Here is an 18,465-nt window from a genome sequence, read left to right as displayed (position 1 = left end):
TTTTTTTTTATGAGGATTAACTGTACTGTTCTGTACAGTGGGGTAAATTCCAGGAATACTGTCACCGTTAATAACTTACTATCTGTGTGGGAAAAAGCCTCAGCACCTCCAATCTGCAGAGGCTGTGAGTCATACAAGTCAGACAAATAGCTCTTGGTGAGTTTGGTTTACCCTGCTCTGTGTTACCAGATGGGTGGGGTTTACAATAAACACCTGAATGTTTTTGGTACACGATAATTTATGATTGACAGTTTACCTGGTATGATCTTACTTGTCCTGATGCGGTTAAACTCCACTCACCTGGCACTCCAAGGAAAACAAACCAAGAATTTAACACCCGTCACACTCTTCAGAAAAATGCCTTAACCTAGATAAGAATGGCGATGATCCAGCAAAAAAGGGCCACACCTGCAAAGTGCAGTACAGGCACAAACCTCAATTCAATTTCTAGTTCCTGGTTGCTTTTTCTGTGTTCTAATAATTCATGTGAAATGTATATGGTCTAAATAATTTGCCGTTATCTTTTCACAGTTGTCGAACAACAGCAGGATCCTTTATTGAAATTTATTGAAAAATTTCTGGTACAGGATATAAATCCTCCACACCAGACTCTACAACTCAAAACAAACAACCATACAACAAAAAAATACCACAATATAGGTTTTTTTTTAAAAATCACAATAATTTCACAGATAATCACAAATAATCACAAATCAGCTTTATAATTATTCAAAATATCCTTTGTTGACCAGAATTGATCCAATCTATTTTTAAAAGAATTAACTGAAAGTCTCAAAATGCGAACACAACATTTTGTGTTCGCATTTTGTGACTTCCAGATAACTAAATTGCAGTTGTTTGACAGCCGTTAAAAGGTTTTGAGTGATTAACAGCACCAGATACATTTCATATTAATTATTAGAACACTGAAAAAAACTCAAAAAGCAACCACAGAAAATGTTGAATTATTGTTTTTCTCATAGAAATTGAGCCGGGAAACTCTCTTGTGTTGCACTCTGTGGGCGTGGCCCATTTTGAAACGTCACACACATCAGTCTTATCTGTTTCAGGCAATTTCAATGTGTCAGTCAGAGTTAAACAGCCAATGATGTGCAAGAAAATGTGGGGCGGCACCAAGCATCACATTTCAAGGGCATCCGCTGCCCCTCCACCCCCCACACCCCTCTTTAGCTCCGCCCCTGGCACTAGGCAAAATGTTTATGTAAAAATAATCCGCCCGTTTTATCAGCCTGAATCACAAAGCAGGGCTGCAACACAAATCTTTTTTTTTATTTTCAATCCCCATAACAGCTGAGTTGTGTTCAATAACAGACAAAAACTAGGAAAATAAGGCCCAGGTTGGAAAATAACCGGAATTATCATCAATTATTATCACTGTCACTGAACAACTTTGCTAAATAACTCTGAATGAATTGGATTTGGCATTTAGAGGAACCATACAAAAGGGAAAAGATTCTGAAATGGATGTGTGTGTGTGTGTGTGTGTGTGTGTGTGTGTGTGTGTGTGTGTGTGTGTGTGTGTGTGTGTGTGTGTGTGTGTGTGTGTGTGTGTGTGTGTGTGTGCCTTTAAGATGGGGGAAAAGCCTCTGTGATGCTCCAGGTTACATAAGCTCAGGCTGCTGGTTGGAGGCTGAGGACTCCTCTGGGAGCTGTATCCTCCATCCATGAACACACACACACACACACACACACACACACACACACACACACACACAGACGAAGGCACACCCAAACACAAACATAGACACATACAGGACAAAGTGACACATACTGTATACACACACACACACACACACACACACACTGCTCCGATAAGCAAAGGAAGTGTGACTGTGTGAATGTGACTGGGTGTGTTGTGATCATGTGACTTCCAGTATCCTATCAGCCTCCAGTAACACACACAGACACACACACACACACACACACACCAGTTAGAGGGTGTTTAAATGTCACAGAGCAGAGGAAGCAGAATGTAAACAGTGATAAATACTGGTGAGGATATCATGGGATAAAAAGCCCTTTAGGTGACGGAGACAATTATCACTCACTATTTACACTATAAAGTCAGTGTTTTGGGTTGGGTGGATCTGGGTGTGTGTGTGTGTGTGTGTGTGTGTGGGTGTCATGTCTTAATATAGTTTCCACCAAGGTACACAGCTACTATTCTATTGTGTGTCTGACATAAGAAAACAACCATTTGAAAAGTAAAATGTAAAAAAAAAATGAGTAAAATGGCTAACAAATGTAAAGTTCCCATCTGGTGTAAAGCAGGACTCCCCTTGCCTCTGTGATGATAAAGGAGTTGGATGGTCTATCTAAACATGGTGAACAAAACGCACGGTCGCCAACTAAATCCACACAATCTAAACGAGCCGGAACAGTCAGTTCTGAACATATCAGAACAATCAGAACAGAGGGGTCGTTAATATTAATGAGCCTTAAAGACACGGCGACAGAAACGGCCTGTTCTCGGTAAGGCTCAGAGAGATGCTGGAAAATGAACGTGGAGAAATGGATTGAGAGTGTTTTTGGTTCATGACACCACACACACAGCTTTGAATGGACCTCAAGACACAAAATAAAACTCTGGGAAGTGGAGAATATGGAGCTTTAAGATTAATGACTGATACTTTTACAGCCTGTATGCTGTTTATGTTTTAAAGATACTGAAAGGCAAAAGTATAACTATTTAATGATGATCTAAGATATTCATTAAAGTACATCAGGGTCAGTGGAGCTTAGGCAAGGCAAGGCAAGGCAGCTTTATTTGTACAGCACATTTCATACACTGGGGCAATTCAAAGTGCTTTACAGAGTGCTAAAAATATAGTAAAGGTAAAAGATTTACAATTAAAAAGTGTAAGAGTACAGACAAGAGATACAAAAGACAAAAGACTTAAAAAGTAAACTAGTGCAGTTCAAATCAAATGAAATAGAAAGATGAAAGAACACAACAAATACTCCCACTTTTAGATGCACATTGTGAGTGAACCCATATGTTTTTCTGTCATTTCCTTTTCCCCTGTCCTTCCTGATTCTACTCTTGATCTGATATTTACATCAGATCTCACTGCCTAAGGCAGACGAGAATCATAGATTCTCCTCTTGGTCAAAAACCTCACCAGCTTAGATACTAGCAGCATCATGAGCCTGTCTGTCAGGTAGGGGTCAGCTAGTGTTAACACCTGGTTGAGCTAAACTTAGCTCAGGTCAGACCGACCTGCATAGTTTTCATTCATCACAAGTCAGTGAGGTGCTGTACTGTTAATAAGATACAAGGTGAGAACTGGGGACAACACATGCTGGACAGCAGGCTGGAGCCATTCATGAACTGAACTGAGGATGTATGGTGAACTGGTAAACTCCACTGTGAATTATGCACAAAAAAAAACGTAATTAAATTTGTCAAGCTATTTGTCAAGCTTTCAGTCCTACATACTTTCATCGGGACAAACCTACCATACATAAATGATTTCTTATAAAACATATATATATACAATACTGTGCAAAAGTCTTAGGCACCCAAGAGTTTTTATATAAATTGTGTCTTAGATGTTTATTCATTATTTTCTGCATTAGTGTGTCAGACTGCTCTTTATAGTAAATTTTTTGATATTTAGAAACTTTTCATTTAATTATTTTTGAAAGCATCTTCGCTTTACTTTTTTTCTTTTACATGTGCCTAAGACTTTTGCACAGTACTGTGTATACTATAATATACTGAATTACTATAAAATTTATTTTTAGTGTATTACACTGCATATTTTTAGTGTATACAATCTATTTTTATATTTTGCAGCCTATAAATTATTATTATTTTTTTTAGTTTTTGCAGTGTTCACACTTTATTTTTTTCTTTCGATTTTTTCAGACAGTGCCCAGATTCAAACCTCCCAGCTACACAGCAGCGCCTCAGGCTCTCTGTGTTTTTCGGGCAGAAGAGTGGGCTGTTTGGTTTGGAGTGTGTTACTGGACGGCGCTGTGTGACACACAAGCGGCGGCGAAGATGGCGACACGGTGATAGAAACGGCGTTTTGGTGCGAGAGGGCAGCCAGGCCAACCAAGGTCACACACACACACACACACAGACACACACCTACACACACACAGAGAAGTGGTCTTGATTCTGACCTTTCAGATGCCTTCGGGACAACTCGCCACATGATGATAAAAGTGTTTTACGGTGCAGTTCATGAGTGTGTCCGCCCACTGAGGTTTAACTCAACCAATCACATTATTTCTGCCTCGGAGAAATGTTTGTAGAACTGAAACTCAATTTTGTGGAAAGTGGACTGTATTCCTAACATGAAAGAAACCTCAAACACCCACAACATCAACCGTTTTTCCATTTGCTACACTGTCCTAACCCTAACGCCTTTTACACTTCAAACAACAACTGACACACACTTGTAACGTTATGATACTTTGTAACTCAACATCCCTGTGCCTTTATGTGCTATCGGATATATCGGAAAAACTAATTTCAAGTGTCAACGCCCTACAGAGTCGGATGATTAAGTCGGAAAATGTTGCTACCCCAGTTTATGATGTATGACGCAGTGGTGACCTTTAATCTTATCAATAGGCGAAAAAGTTTTGTTAAAGTTTTGTGTCAGTCAACAGTGAGAAAACACGTAGATGGTCCTTTATTACAGGTTTGTAGCTAGCCAGACTAACCCAAAATTAGTTTGAATGAAGTTCGTCTAATCAGCTTGTTAAGCTGCAAGACATTCCTTGTTTGTTTATTGTTTGTCTTCCGGGTTTGATTTTCCGACAAAGTAGCATGTGAAAGCAACGCTGTTTAGCGGCCGACTTGGAAGTCCCGGATGTCAGACTTTTCCCACCAGCACCTGAACGCACAATGAGACCCTGTCCTGTGGAAATGCTGGATCAAATCCAACCAGAACCCTCTTTCCCGTATTTCTTCTGCTTTGTCTTCCTCTCTGCCTTCTTTCTACATTGAAAAAGAGAAAACCCTAACCCTAAACCCTAAACCCTAAACCTAAACCCTAAACCCTAACCCTAACCCACTAACCCTAACCCTAAGTGGAGAGGAACTACCCACTCTTAACAACACTGTTAAAAATCCTCCATCCCAACAGGAAAGAGGCTATTGAATACACTGTGTACTGTGGTATTTTTGGTGAAGTGTCGCAATCAAACTGAATGAAAAATTGCCTCAAAGAAACTTCCTTTAATTTCACAACAGCGGGTGTCGTGACAGGATGAACTCTCTGGGTCACTCACACCTCATCCTCTCACTCCTCTGCCCATCACACCCTTTCCAGGAAAGTGTAGAGCGTTCGCTGTGTTTGCAAACACTGAGCTCCGTGTCACTGTGAAACCTGCTGAACTCATAACGCCACTGCTCCGGGTTCACATCCACTTTCTGTCTTTTTATGATTTTCAAATGTTATACTGACAAAGTTTAGTTAGGTGTAGTTTAGTTTAATACATGGCTTTGTTGAGTACTCAGTTCTGATTGGCCAATGAACTCATTCTGGGGTCTGCTATGTGTGAATAACCAGCTGTTTGTCAGTTGAGAAGTAGAACCCTAATCAAATGAACCAGCGACACCTTGGTTACTGCAGACAAACACTCAACTGAGGTTAGAGACAGGCAATATTTCTCCAAAATTACTTTTAATTTATTCAGAGAGTGTAGTTTTGGTTAGCTCTGCTACAGTGTAGCCATGGATGCTAGCTATAGATGTTGCAATGGTTGTTGGTTTTTGGTGGGAGCTTTTTGAAATACTTTAGCTCGTAATAAAATCATTTTAAATCACTATTTCATGTCAAATGATAAATGCCTTTGTCAGTAGCGTTGTAATAAGAAGGATGATGTACAGCAAGACGGTCATTACTGCTAAATAATCCCTGACAGGATGAATCAAAACCCTGATGCAAAGTGATCCCTTAGTTTAGTTTAGTTTAGTTAACTAAATGCATAATATCATAAGCACACAACACATGCCTCCAACGGTGATGTTTTAACTACAATAGCTTAGCTCACTCCAATTCACTTCAGTGACGACACAGTTACTGGACACACCTAAACAAACCTAGATCACCACCATGTCATAAAATTCTAATCACCTTGTTCAAACCGCACTACAAATCACCTAAGGGCATCTTACTATTGCTTCCTGTTGGTAATATTAAAGGACTCCAGAGGTGAAAGGATCGGTGAGTCACCGTGTTTTGAAAGAGAGTTTACATTCCAGAGAGTTACCACAAACACTGATAAGTCATCTGCTGCTGGAAAATGTCCCTGGACACACCGTTCAGTTGAGAGGTGACAGAGGTGAAGTCCGTCTGTAGCTGCCATTGTACCACAAGCTCAGGAAATACCATCATGACCGGCGTGTACGGGCAAAAATACAAAGCATGACGTGAACGCTGTCCTGTGTGGCTCAATGAGAAGAGCATGGCACTGACACTGCCAGGTTATTTAATGTAATATATCATAAATAATGTGTTGAAAACCATTCCTTTTCTTTAATATGTCCAACAACAATTGATATTATTGTGAAACTGATGTCTCTTGTTGTTGTTGTTGTGGGGGTTTTCTTTTTTCCCCCCTCACTTTGTTGCTTGACATATTTCCTATTCATATTTCCTGTTTCCTATATCCTGTAGTTTCTGTCTCTTGTGTATTTGGATGTGTCACACGCACACACACACACACACACACACACATTTGTGGGAAATGTATTACATTAACAGGACTCTCAATCATGTTAATGGTTTATTATGTTAATGGAAAGTTATTACGTTAACAGCTGTAACAGGTTGCATGTGCATCACTGTTTGTTGAAACTTTATAGCTCTAATGTTGGTGATTTTCATGTTTTAACTCCAGTTGAAGGATGACATGTTCCTCTGTGGGTTGAGAAAATTCTTCCACCCTTTGGTCTTATAAAACCTTTTCAAAACCCCATTGGATGAACTCAAAAACGCCTGGTAGTCAGTCTGAAAACAAGGCTGTTTTTATTCGTTCCTGAAAGGTTTTGGAGATTTGTTGACGCCAAAAAAAACACAAGAACAACAAAGTTTGAAATGTTCAAAGTGGAGGGAATTTTTCTAGAATGCACAGTTGTCATATAAAGAGGCTTAGTTTAGTTATTTCCTTGAAAGAGACGGCCATAGCCAGGAGGAAATATCTAAAGTATCGTATGAGAGAATAATGTAGATACAGACGGGGTCGGTATGGAATTCGTAACGCTTAAATCCGTGCGGCGACCGGCCCTCTGATGGTACGTTATTAAAACAAAGGACTCCCGGCGCCACAAAGGTACGGCTCAGGCCTGACTGAACGTCGGGTCGGTGTAAATAACACGACGCTGTGAAGCTGTGTTTGTTCAGCTGTGAGCTCGATGTGCCTGTTCCTGCTCAGGTGCTGCGCTTCCTTCAGACCGAGCTGTGGCGAAATACCTGTTCTTTTTTTTTTTTTTTCTTTTCTTAGAATAGTTTTTATTGGTGAAAAGCATTAAGCAAACAATGGACACAATGCGAGGTTTGCAGGTCACCATTTTTCACATTATTGCCCCACCCACCCTACCACTCCACCCAACCCCTGCACAACAACAACAACAACAACACACATTACAAAAACATAATAATACAAAAAAAAAAAAAAAAAAAAAAAAATTTGAAAGGGAAAACAGCGATAACAGATGAAAACCAATACGATAATACTAAAAATGGAGTGAATAAGTAAATGGCCAAGAAAAAAGTGGAGGAGAAAAATAAATAAATAAATAAATAAATGAATAAAATATGGGGGAAAAAACCCTCTCTTTCAACTTGTTTATATTCGTGCCATAGAGGTAAGGAGTACACTGATCAGGGGTCAGCTACAGGCAGATAACATGTAGAAACACAGGCAATAAGTCAGGAGGAAGAGCAGAAACTTTATCTTTTCTAGATGCAAAAACAACATCACATCTTTCAGCCAGGCGGAGAATGGGTGGGGGGGGGGGGGGGGGGGTGCAGGCGATTTACAAGCTAAGAGTATTCTTCTCCTGGCTCGAAGTGTTGCAAGAGCAATCATGAAATACCTGTTCTGTACCTGCGCTAAATACCATGACTCAGGATGACTCGGCATGATTTGTTGGACCCGCTGCTGATCTGATACGAGACACAATGACTGAAAGGTGGAGGCTGGAGCCGGGGAACACAATACACATTGTTCTATTCATGTTTGCTATGATGTTAAAGTGGAAGTCTATGGAAGCCCATTTCCGCCACCTGTTAAAAAAAATCTGGCACATTTTATTTTTTTGGCATCATCAAATTAGATTTTTTTTCTCAATAGTATGACTTAGCATCTTGAGATCCTAAGTCATACTATTGATGAAAAAAAAAAAAATGTACCAGTTGTTTTTTTAACAGGTGGCGGAAACGAGCTGCCATAGTAATCTGAATCTTAAGATGCTTGTTTCTCTTGTGTTGACATCTTTGGCTCTAAACGCTCATTGTTTTGTTGTTCCTGCGCTGCGCTTCCCAGAGATCACCTGTCAATCAAACAGCGTGGGCGGGACTGTGACGTCTTTTTCCTTGGAGTTTCTGTTAATGAAATTTGAGATTATGTAGGCGCCGTTCTTTTCTTTGTCTGGTCAAGTGGCCAAAACCACGGGTGAAGTTTCTTTTATTTGGTTATATCTCACATGCCCTTTTACATCAAAAATATTTCAATATAGGTTGACAGTTTCCTTTACAAGGGGTTACAATTGAGATAATGAAAATAATAATAACAATACTGAAAATAACCAACATAAATAACACAAACATATCAAAACAAAACTAAACATGGGCTATATACACGTTCACCTTACACAGACACATATTCAGTCCAATACACAGGAAAATATCCATATTATTTATCAAAAAAAGTATATGGTCGTTCCGTTATCAATCCCAGTGGTCCCCTATTGCCTCCATTAGTGGTGTCCATCTTTCTATAAAAATTTCCCTCTGTAATCTTAGCATATATGTAATTGTTTCCATTGTATAAATGTTTCTTAGAATTGTTAACCACTCATCATAGGTGGGGGGGGGGCCTTTTTAAGCCATCTTATTGTAACCACGAGTGAAGTTTGATACCGAAGTGGCAAAAAGACTCCAAACCGTCCAATTCATGCAAGTCAATGGGACCACAACCCAACTTCTGCATATAAATATAAATTAATTACATTTTTCCACAAGAGGTTATGGCCTTAGTAGCTAATTTCACTTCTTCTAATGTGTGTCCTTAAGGCTTAACAAATATGTCAACATAGCAACGATCGTAAACACACTCTCCAGACTTCAAAGCGGCCCTTCAGGGGCCAGTGGGTGACATCACACTCACTACTCCATCTGTTTTTACAGTCTACAGTTCAGCCATGGCGGCTAAATTGCATTAAAATTCTTCTCATAAATTGTCTGAATTCTTCTTGATTTCCTTGAAATTCCCAGGCTGGCGTTGTCAGGTGTAAACTCCACCTTGTCAGAACCAGCTCTACTGGTGCTGATGCCCGATGGGGAAATTCCTCTTCTCTTGCTCTCCAGGGAGGCCAGAGGTCAGGCTCAGCTACAGAGCAGCAGCCTGGGTCCAGTAAGGATTCAATGTTTTGCTCAAGGACACGTCAGCAGGGCGGACGCTTGAACCCTGGTCCTCCAGCCTGTCTAACCTCTAATCCACCCTGCTTCTCCATTAATATATCTGATGCTCAACCTCAACCTTACCAGAAGACTCCATTGCAAGAGATGAAACAAGGATCATGGGCGGTCAGAAGGGTTAAAACACTGAGCCAGAAGTTGATCTTTCATTAAAACACCGCTCTACTGAAGAGAACTTGCTCTGCAAATACGGTTATGTATACAGAGGAATGCCTAAACCCATTAGCCCAGAGTATTAAATGCATTTTACCTGGAGGCCTGTTTGAGTACAAACAATGGAGCTGCCTTGCTAGTTGTGGAAAAATAGTTGTCATTCTCTTGTTTAAAAATAAAACTGGCTTCAGTGATCACATATCCAAGCTCTTAAATGTATTTTCTTTTAAGACACTGGAGTTCCTCTGTAGTTTCACAGTGATAAACAAAAGTGACAAAACAATAAACTGGTGATAAACCCAGAAACAGGAAAAAATAGTCGACTGCAGATAAGATAAGAAAACCTCACCTCGTTCATAACATCACACCTCGGAAAAAACAAACCATAAACAAATTTCCATGCGTGCTGCCATTCCAACCCGAGCTACAACAGAATGTTAATCCCACTAAAACGGATTAGTAGTCTGTTAAAATCTGACACTGGGTTCCTGGAAAGTCTGGGAATGTATGGAAAAAGAATTGGATATTTTCCAGGTTTTAAAGGTCCAAACGTTTGGAAAATTATAAAAAAAAAATGTTGTTATAATGTCCCGATGTACACGCAACTACACGTTTTCTGTTGTTTAAACCCCTGTCATCTCAAATATTCTGGTATTTGTCTCTGTGAAGAATAACCTTCATCATCCATGGAGTGATATGGCAGTTATGGACAAGACGACTATCCAAGTAAATTGTATTGAAGAACAAAATCTTCAAATTAAAGCAAGAAAATAAGATTTGAATAAGAAATTGAAATTTGTATATGAACTCTGTCTGACACAGGAGAGAATTCACAACACTGCATACCGTCGAATGTGTCTTCCAGGGAAAATGAGCTCTGATGGGCTTTTATTTTCCTGACTTTTCTATTCTTGACTTTTCTAACATCAAAGCAAAATCGGATTTTAACAGAAAAATCAAGTCTGATCAAGGTCTCGAGCACCGACGGTCAGTCCCCGGGTCCAGCGTTATGCAACAGCGTGGTAGTTTGAGTAAAACATGGTGAAGATAACAGTAGTGACGAATCACCTTTACGTTTGAGACAAGAAAAGTAAATATTCTCTCGGTTCTGTCAATAAAGAGAGCTGTCAATCAGTGGGAGTCAACCTCGGTGTCTTGTATTACTTCTCAGTGTGTGACAGATTACATAAAAAGAAGTCGACAAGATCTTACAGCAGCAGCAGTCACATGGTGCCGTAAGATCTTTCTCCGTAAAACACACAGTCATTAGAGCTCTGTTCAAAGTGTGGATTAGAAGATGAGCGCTGGGAAGATTAGAAAGGCAATTATTTTTGGGGAATATGGTGCCAGAAGTTATTACCTGTCGTGTTACGCCTTGCACACAACTTTCATTAGTTCGCATTCGTTTGAAGTATGTCATTGTTGACTCACTGACAGACCCCGGATCTGTGCATAGTCACAACGAAGTCCAACAGAGTAAAAAAATTTTTTCGAAAAGCCTCATTGTCGCTGTCTCTGCCCATCCATACGTCTTCAATCCCACCAACAGTTATAAAAAACCAAGATGCAGAGGATCCAATTCGAAATAATTGAAAAAATATATAAGTGAAACTAAAGTAACACATTTAAGAGTGAAAATACATTAGGCTAACATTCGCTTAGCCCATGAAATACAACTCCGGCGGATCTTGACGGAGGCGCAGACGACGGAGAAGTTTAAAAATTTCAGCGCAACGTCTGTGCACAAGATGCTGTGGCGTTATCTATCAGTAAAATTTGTCTCCCGTAGAAATAAATGACTTTCGGTGTATCGTAAGCTAGCATTGCAAGTGAACGAGGCGTCGGGTCGTTCTATCCCAGCAAGCTTTTCATGGACAATGATGTGCAGGAGGAGGCCAAGTTCAACGGAAACTGTTTTGATCCGATATCACGAGGATATTTAGGTCTTAATTTCACAAAATGATGCAGCTATGGACGACTACGGACGTCATCTCAACTGTCTTTTTGACACAACAGTTCCCCTATTTTTCAATTTTGGTGCAGGCCGTCGTATCAGCATCTATTCAACATCAAAATGTGTCATAGCTACAAAAAACAGACAAATTCGCTCACATAGAATAGCAAAAAAAAAAGTGCTTCTCATACTCGTACTTTGCTAAACTGTAGACCAACAGGTTCATAGCTATTAGCGATTAGTGACTATACACAGTTGCCTTCAAAATCTGTTTTGTTTCAGTGAGATGTATGTAATGATAAATAGTTGTAGAGAGCAGGGGTGAAGCCGGCAGCTCAGGTCTTCATGAGTCCCTGTCAGATTCCCGACCGGGCCGTCCCGTTACATAACCGTGCCTCAGACTGAGCCCTCCACCTGGGAACCCAGCTCTACTTTCTCACTCCCCCAGACACTCTCAGCCACTGATCTCACTCCCAAAGCTTTGGCTCGCTGCCTCGCTCATAACCTCTGAGACATCTTTGAAGTTAACGCTGCAAACAGCCACCGCAAAACCTAGCTTCATAACCAAAGGCTGCATGGAGCTCTGTTCAAAGGGCGGAGAGATTAAAACAGGTCCCTGCATTATTTTGGACAATATGGAACCAAAAGTTATTGCCTGTTATGTTAGCAGACTGGAATTTTAGTTATACAAACATTTCTCAGGGTCAGAGCTGCTCTCTGTCGTCTACAATGGAAATTCAGCTTGCTGCTTGGCACAGTAAAAGCACAATGACAACACAGATAAAATACAATACAAAAAATGGATTCCAATACATTTAGTGTGTTGGAGTGTATTGTGAGTCATCTGTGAGGAATGAGCCATCAAAGTCTAATAGAGAGGACAGAAATCACCACAGGGGAAACTGCAAAGTCACAAGGCTGCTAACCTACCTGTTTTAAAAAGTCGCTATATAAATAAAGTTTTACTTACTATTGGCCAACAGGTTTTATTACATAACAGAACATTGGAGTTTTAGTTCTACAAACATTTCTCAGGGGCAGAGCTGCTCTGGAGGCAGAAATAATCTGATTGGCTGACCTTCAAATTCAAACTAGCCATACTAGCCTATAGCTAGCTAGGTAAGCTAGTTAGCTAGCTGCTGACCTTCAACATCATGATGCCATGGGCATGGATAAATAAAATAAGTCATTGCTATTCATATTTTTATTAATATTTTGCCATTCAAGTTTGCTAGCTAGCTAGGTTGTGCTAGCTAGAAAGTGGTTCTTTGGCTCCGCCCACTGAGGTTTAACTCAACCAATGAGATTATTTCTGCCTCCAGAGCACCTCTGCCTGAGAAATGTTTGTAGAACCATGTTATGTATTATGTTATGTCATGTTATGTAATAAAACCTGCAGGCCATAGTAGTCTTGTGACTTTGCAGCTTCCCCAGTACAGATTCTGTCCTCTCTGTTATGCCGCTTTTCCACCGTTCCAGGTACCATATTACCTGGTACCTGGTACCTGGTACTTTTTTTGGGAGCACCTCCGTCGAGGTTCCAAGCGAGCTGAGCTGAGGGGTTGTGGGGGGTGGGGCACATTGAGGGGGTACTATCTGCAGTGGAAAACCTTACTACCAAAAGCGAGTCGAGTCAAGTCGAGGCGAGTTGAGCCGGTACCATGCGGTGGAAAAGCGGCATTAGAGAGTTTGATGGCTCAGTCCTCACAGACAACTCACTATTGAGTGTGTTACTCAATACTCTAAATGTATTGGAATCCATTTTTTGTTTTTGTATTGTATCTGTGTTGTTATTGTGCTTTTATCGTGTCTCGCAGCAAGCTGAATTTCCCTTGTAGACAATACAGTAAACTGAGCTGTAGGGTTAAGCATAAGCTAAGCAGTGTTTGTCTAAGGTAAGTTTAACTATCGGTAACCGCAAAGCCTCAAAGTCTTATCCTTGGGGGATAAAGACTATTACCCAAAGTTCATCATTCAATGTATCTAAAATTTAGAGGATCTGGTTTGTGAAAGTGTGAACAACCAAGGACATTTCTACTATCCTTTCCTTTTAAAGTACCATCATTTATATATTTTTTTATCGTTATAAAGCAGAGGTGAGCTAGTATTCAGCCTAAAATGTCACTTATTTTGTGAGAGTAGGAATCCTGGTTTTCAAATGGTTGATATCTCATTTTGTAAAGAAGTTCTTCATGTGTTAAAATACAAAGTTTGTTGAATGGATGAAAATCAGTGTTGCAGCATTTGATTCGCTAAAACAAAAGTGGGTTATCGGGAGCTGCCTGGCCTCTAGTGTGGAGACAGTGGGTTTGTGCATGCGTGTGTGTGTGTGTGTGTGTGTGTGTGTGTGTGTGTGTGTGTGTGTGTGTGTGTGTGTGCATGTGTGTGGTATGACCTGCCGCGATGGCCTCATTAGTGAAGAAGTCTCAGACCGGCCTGAGAAAGGGAATCAGTCAGAAGGACGTCAGATGTGGGGCACAGAGGGTCACCGGGCCCGAAGGCGGCCCCACAGTGGATTCACACCCGGCTGGATTCAGGTCAGATCAGACGGCGGGTGATGAATGAGCGTTTTCTCTGAGGGCCATAGTGGAAAAATATTTGTATGTCTATATATGTGCGGCCTGATTTTTGCTTGAACGAGAGGTCTGCTCCTTCTGGAAAAAGTGGCGTAAACGGAAACATTTTTAAACTAATCAAATCTTCTTCGTTTTAGTTTTAAAGCGGCAGTCTGCAAAATTTCTATAGAGCAAACTCAGCTTTCATACATGGAAATACTGTCAAAATATCTCTTAAAGTGACCCTGTTAATCCTATTATCCTTTTGAAAATGAAAGTGGTAATCTGCTAATCCATTTTGTTTTTTGTTTTCCTCTCCCACAAATCACCTGTCAATCAAACAGTGTGGGCGGAGCTTGGATTTTTTGTTGATGCAGTTTGAGTTTCTCTCTTCTTTGTCTGTTCAGCCACAGTGGCTATCGCTGCTCATGCTAACTACCCAGTTCTTCTTCTTCTTAATTCAATTCAATTCTTCTGAATTGAATTGAATTGAATTGAATTGAATTCTTCTGTTTATTCCAAACAAACCGCAAACTTAAAACTCATCACAGCAATCGGCGATAGAATAGCAAAACAGATATTTATATAAAATGTCATGGATTATTACTTTAAATAAAAATATTCTTTTCTTCACTTCATTTAAAATGTGGAGATCAGCCTTGTTGTTGTTAGAGTGTGCTGTTCTCGTTTATCCTCTTTTCATATTTTCACACAAATGATCCAAGAAATGATCCTTTGTATTTTGGCATAGGAAAATATTACATAAACGCTGCCATCGTTCCAATGCCCAGCTAATCTCTAAATATGTCTGACTGACATAACAGGGCTGTGGATGTAAGAGCGCAGGTTAGCGTACACACTAGAAATCAATCAGTCAGTCAATGTACTGTATCGCACTCCACTGCTGAATGTCTCCGGTCAGAGTAACACACTTACACAACAAACCCTGTTGACTTAACAGTGAGAAAGTCATTTCCAAGAATAGCTTCTCAGCACTAAAAATGATACCTGGACTGTATTTAATAAGTTTGGGGCTTCAGAAGCAGCCAGTGTAGCAGCATGGTTATTTCTTTAGACAAGGATGACCTGAGGAAACTACAACTACTTAATTTTATGTTTTTAGTGTATTGTTGATGCAGTTGCTTTGGCTTTTCAGGTTAACTTTGAGTGTGACATACACTACCAGTCAAAAGTCTGGACCCACCTGACTGAATGTTCTCTCTTTTTCATTCCCTTAAAGCCATTTTGATCTGAAGGCTTCTGCTTAAATGCTTGAAATGTGTTTCTTAGACAAATATAAATAGTGAAGTTGATCCTATGTATGAATTTCTTTCCAAAGCCTTTGCCTTTCCATCAAGGCAAAGGGCGGCTACTTTAAAGAATCTAAAATATAAGATAGTTTTGATTTGTTTAACACTTTTTTGGTCACTGCGTCATTCCATTTGTGTTATTTCATAGTTTTGATGTCTTTACTGTTATTCTAAAATGTGGAAAATAGTAAAAATAAAGAAAAATGTGGTGTGTCCAAACTTTTGACTGCTAGTGTACTTTACGGTTTTCAGTCTTCAGGAGTTTGACTTGCACCAATATTTTCTTTTTTTTTAAGTGTTGTGTAAAGCAAAGAGAAAGGTGTAAGATGAGATTTACCAGCAATATGAGCAGAATAATGCATGATTTTGTCGAGGAATTTGGTTTTCTGAGCCAAGAGCTGAACTTCTGTTATTATCATGATCATTTTCTAAATCTAAATCTTGTTTTTTGCTTGTTGTGCGAGCGCACTGGCAGATCTACTTCTCTGTCTGTGTGAGTTTCTTGAACCCTTTCACCTCTGACTTAGATACTTGTGACTGTTTTGATGCGACAGAGTTCAGCAACCGATGTCACCCCTCCGCTCAACTTTTCACCTCAACCCATCATCGTGTGCATCACTTTTCTGTTAATTATGACGTCACAGGAACCCGGTTAACGACACTTCATCATACACCTTATTATAATGGGAGGTCCAGAATGGGTTAAGGAGTGTTTGTTTTCAGATTGTGAGCATGTCAAGGCAGTAGAACCTGCTGTCAGATCTGATTACATCAAGTTGAATCATCTTCTCTTGAAGTAATACGAACCACCTGATTCAAACACTGACAACGCAAGAAACGAGCCAAGAAACAGCCAAAAAAATGACACCGAAAACCTTGGCTTACACCAGACCTCCTGGTATTTGCCGGTGAAAAAAGAGCAAATGTATGAAAAAGCACATGTGGTTCAGTCGACTTTTTAATGATAAAGTTTCTAGAAAGTGAACATCCCTTCTCCTTTGAATGCAGCCAACAAGCATCTGACAAATGGTGACGTGCAGCAGGAGGAGGCCAAGTCCAGCGTCAACCTAAACACATTTTGACAATATGATCTTATGGCACAGTACAAAATTCATAAGAAAAAAGGTTTGGAAACTGTTTTGAACTGACATCAGAAAGATATTTAGTTAGAAAGATTTGGTGCTGCTTTTACATCTATGCGACGTCAAAATGTTAAAGGTCCATATTCTCCACTCTCTAGTGTTTTTAGCTTTTGTGGACGCTACCGCACTGATCAATAAAACAGCTTCACTACTGAAAACGCTATTTGATTCAAAAACAGCGACGCTACGACCACACTACTGAGAAATGTAAACTAGTAGTGCCGCTACTTGTAGTGGCGTTACTGCCCAACACTGCCAAAAACACTCTCAATCCATTTTTCCACGTTCATCAGCATCTCTCTGAGCCTTACAAATAACAGGCTGTTTCTGTCGCTGTGTCTTTAAGGCTCATTAATATTAACGACCCCTCTGTTCCCATTGGCTAAGACGCCGCGGCCCGGCGGCTACAGGTAGGGAAAACTCTCCGGTTAATAAACAACGACAACCGCTCAACCGCTTTGAAAAAAACACTTTGTTAGTCTATTATTTCTTACAAAAATGATAATGAGCGAACCTTTGTGACGTCACAAAGTTACGGAAGTCCAAACGGCTCGTTTAGAGGCTCGCTGCACTAATATGGATTGTGTGGATTTAGTTTTGATACTTTCACCATGTTTAGATAGACCATCCAACTCAGTATTACAGAAATAAATGTACTTACTGAGAATGGGGGAAAAAATAAATATTTCTCTAACACATTCATTGGCACAATTACACTCTTGATTTGGTGTCAGACAGTCTGTAGGTGCAAACAGACGCACATCAGGTAGGGTGAGATATATAACATATTATTCTGCTCTTTTTCATGAAGTTACCAACTGTATCCGACAACACACACATTCTGTCCTTCCCCTCTTCTCTCTTTCTATCTTTAAATACTCACTCACATGCAAACACACTCACACACACACACACACTCACACACACCGGCTGCCACATGCTCACTTCCCCTGTGACTCCAGTTTCTGCATCATGGCTGTCATCCAGTGACTTTGCATCATCGCAGCGAGGAATCTCCATGTTGTTCGATGGCAGCTGCCTTTTGGTGGCATTTTGGGTACAAGATTCAAAAGCAAAGATTTCAGCTCTATAAACATTTGACCACTGATTATGTATATATACAGTATATATATATATATATGGATAAGTATTTATTATTATTGTTTGCATTTATTTGCATTTTTGCACTGTGTCTAGAGTTTTATATTATGTACATTACCTTTATTTTTTATCTTATTACCTCTATTATTATTACCTTTATTATCTTCTGTACTTATTTTTCCCTGATACCGTTCTGCCAGTTGCTGCTGTGGCACCCGAATTTCCCCAAGGAGATTAATAAAGTGATATCTTATCTTATCTTATCATTTGATTGGCTGAGTTAAACCTCAATGGGCGGAGCCAAAGAACCACATTTTTTCTAGCTAAAGTAACATTTAGACTGAAGCTCAGTGAAAAAGACAAGAGGTAAGAGAGGTGGAGGATACAGCAGATTCTTCAAATATTTCGATTACCTCACTAATTTTCACTTTTCCCAGCATTAGATTTGCATCAGTGTGTGTTTACTGGAACATTCCCCCGGCTCAGTGGACACTGGGTTTGAAGACACGCCCCCTTCCCGGCCGAACGTGCCCGAGCCGCGGACAGGAAGCCGTCATGGAGATGGCA

This window comes from Centroberyx affinis, unplaced genomic scaffold (genome assembly GCF_046629955.1).
Source record: "Centroberyx affinis isolate AG114_WGS23_722 - 3 ecotype Tasmania unplaced genomic scaffold, CSIRO-AGI_Caff_v1 ptg000650l_1, whole genome shotgun sequence".
NCBI lineage: Eukaryota > Metazoa > Chordata > Actinopteri > Beryciformes > Berycidae > Centroberyx > Centroberyx affinis.
The sequence above is the reverse complement of the archived record's forward strand: the minus strand, read 5'-3'. Positions refer to the sequence as shown.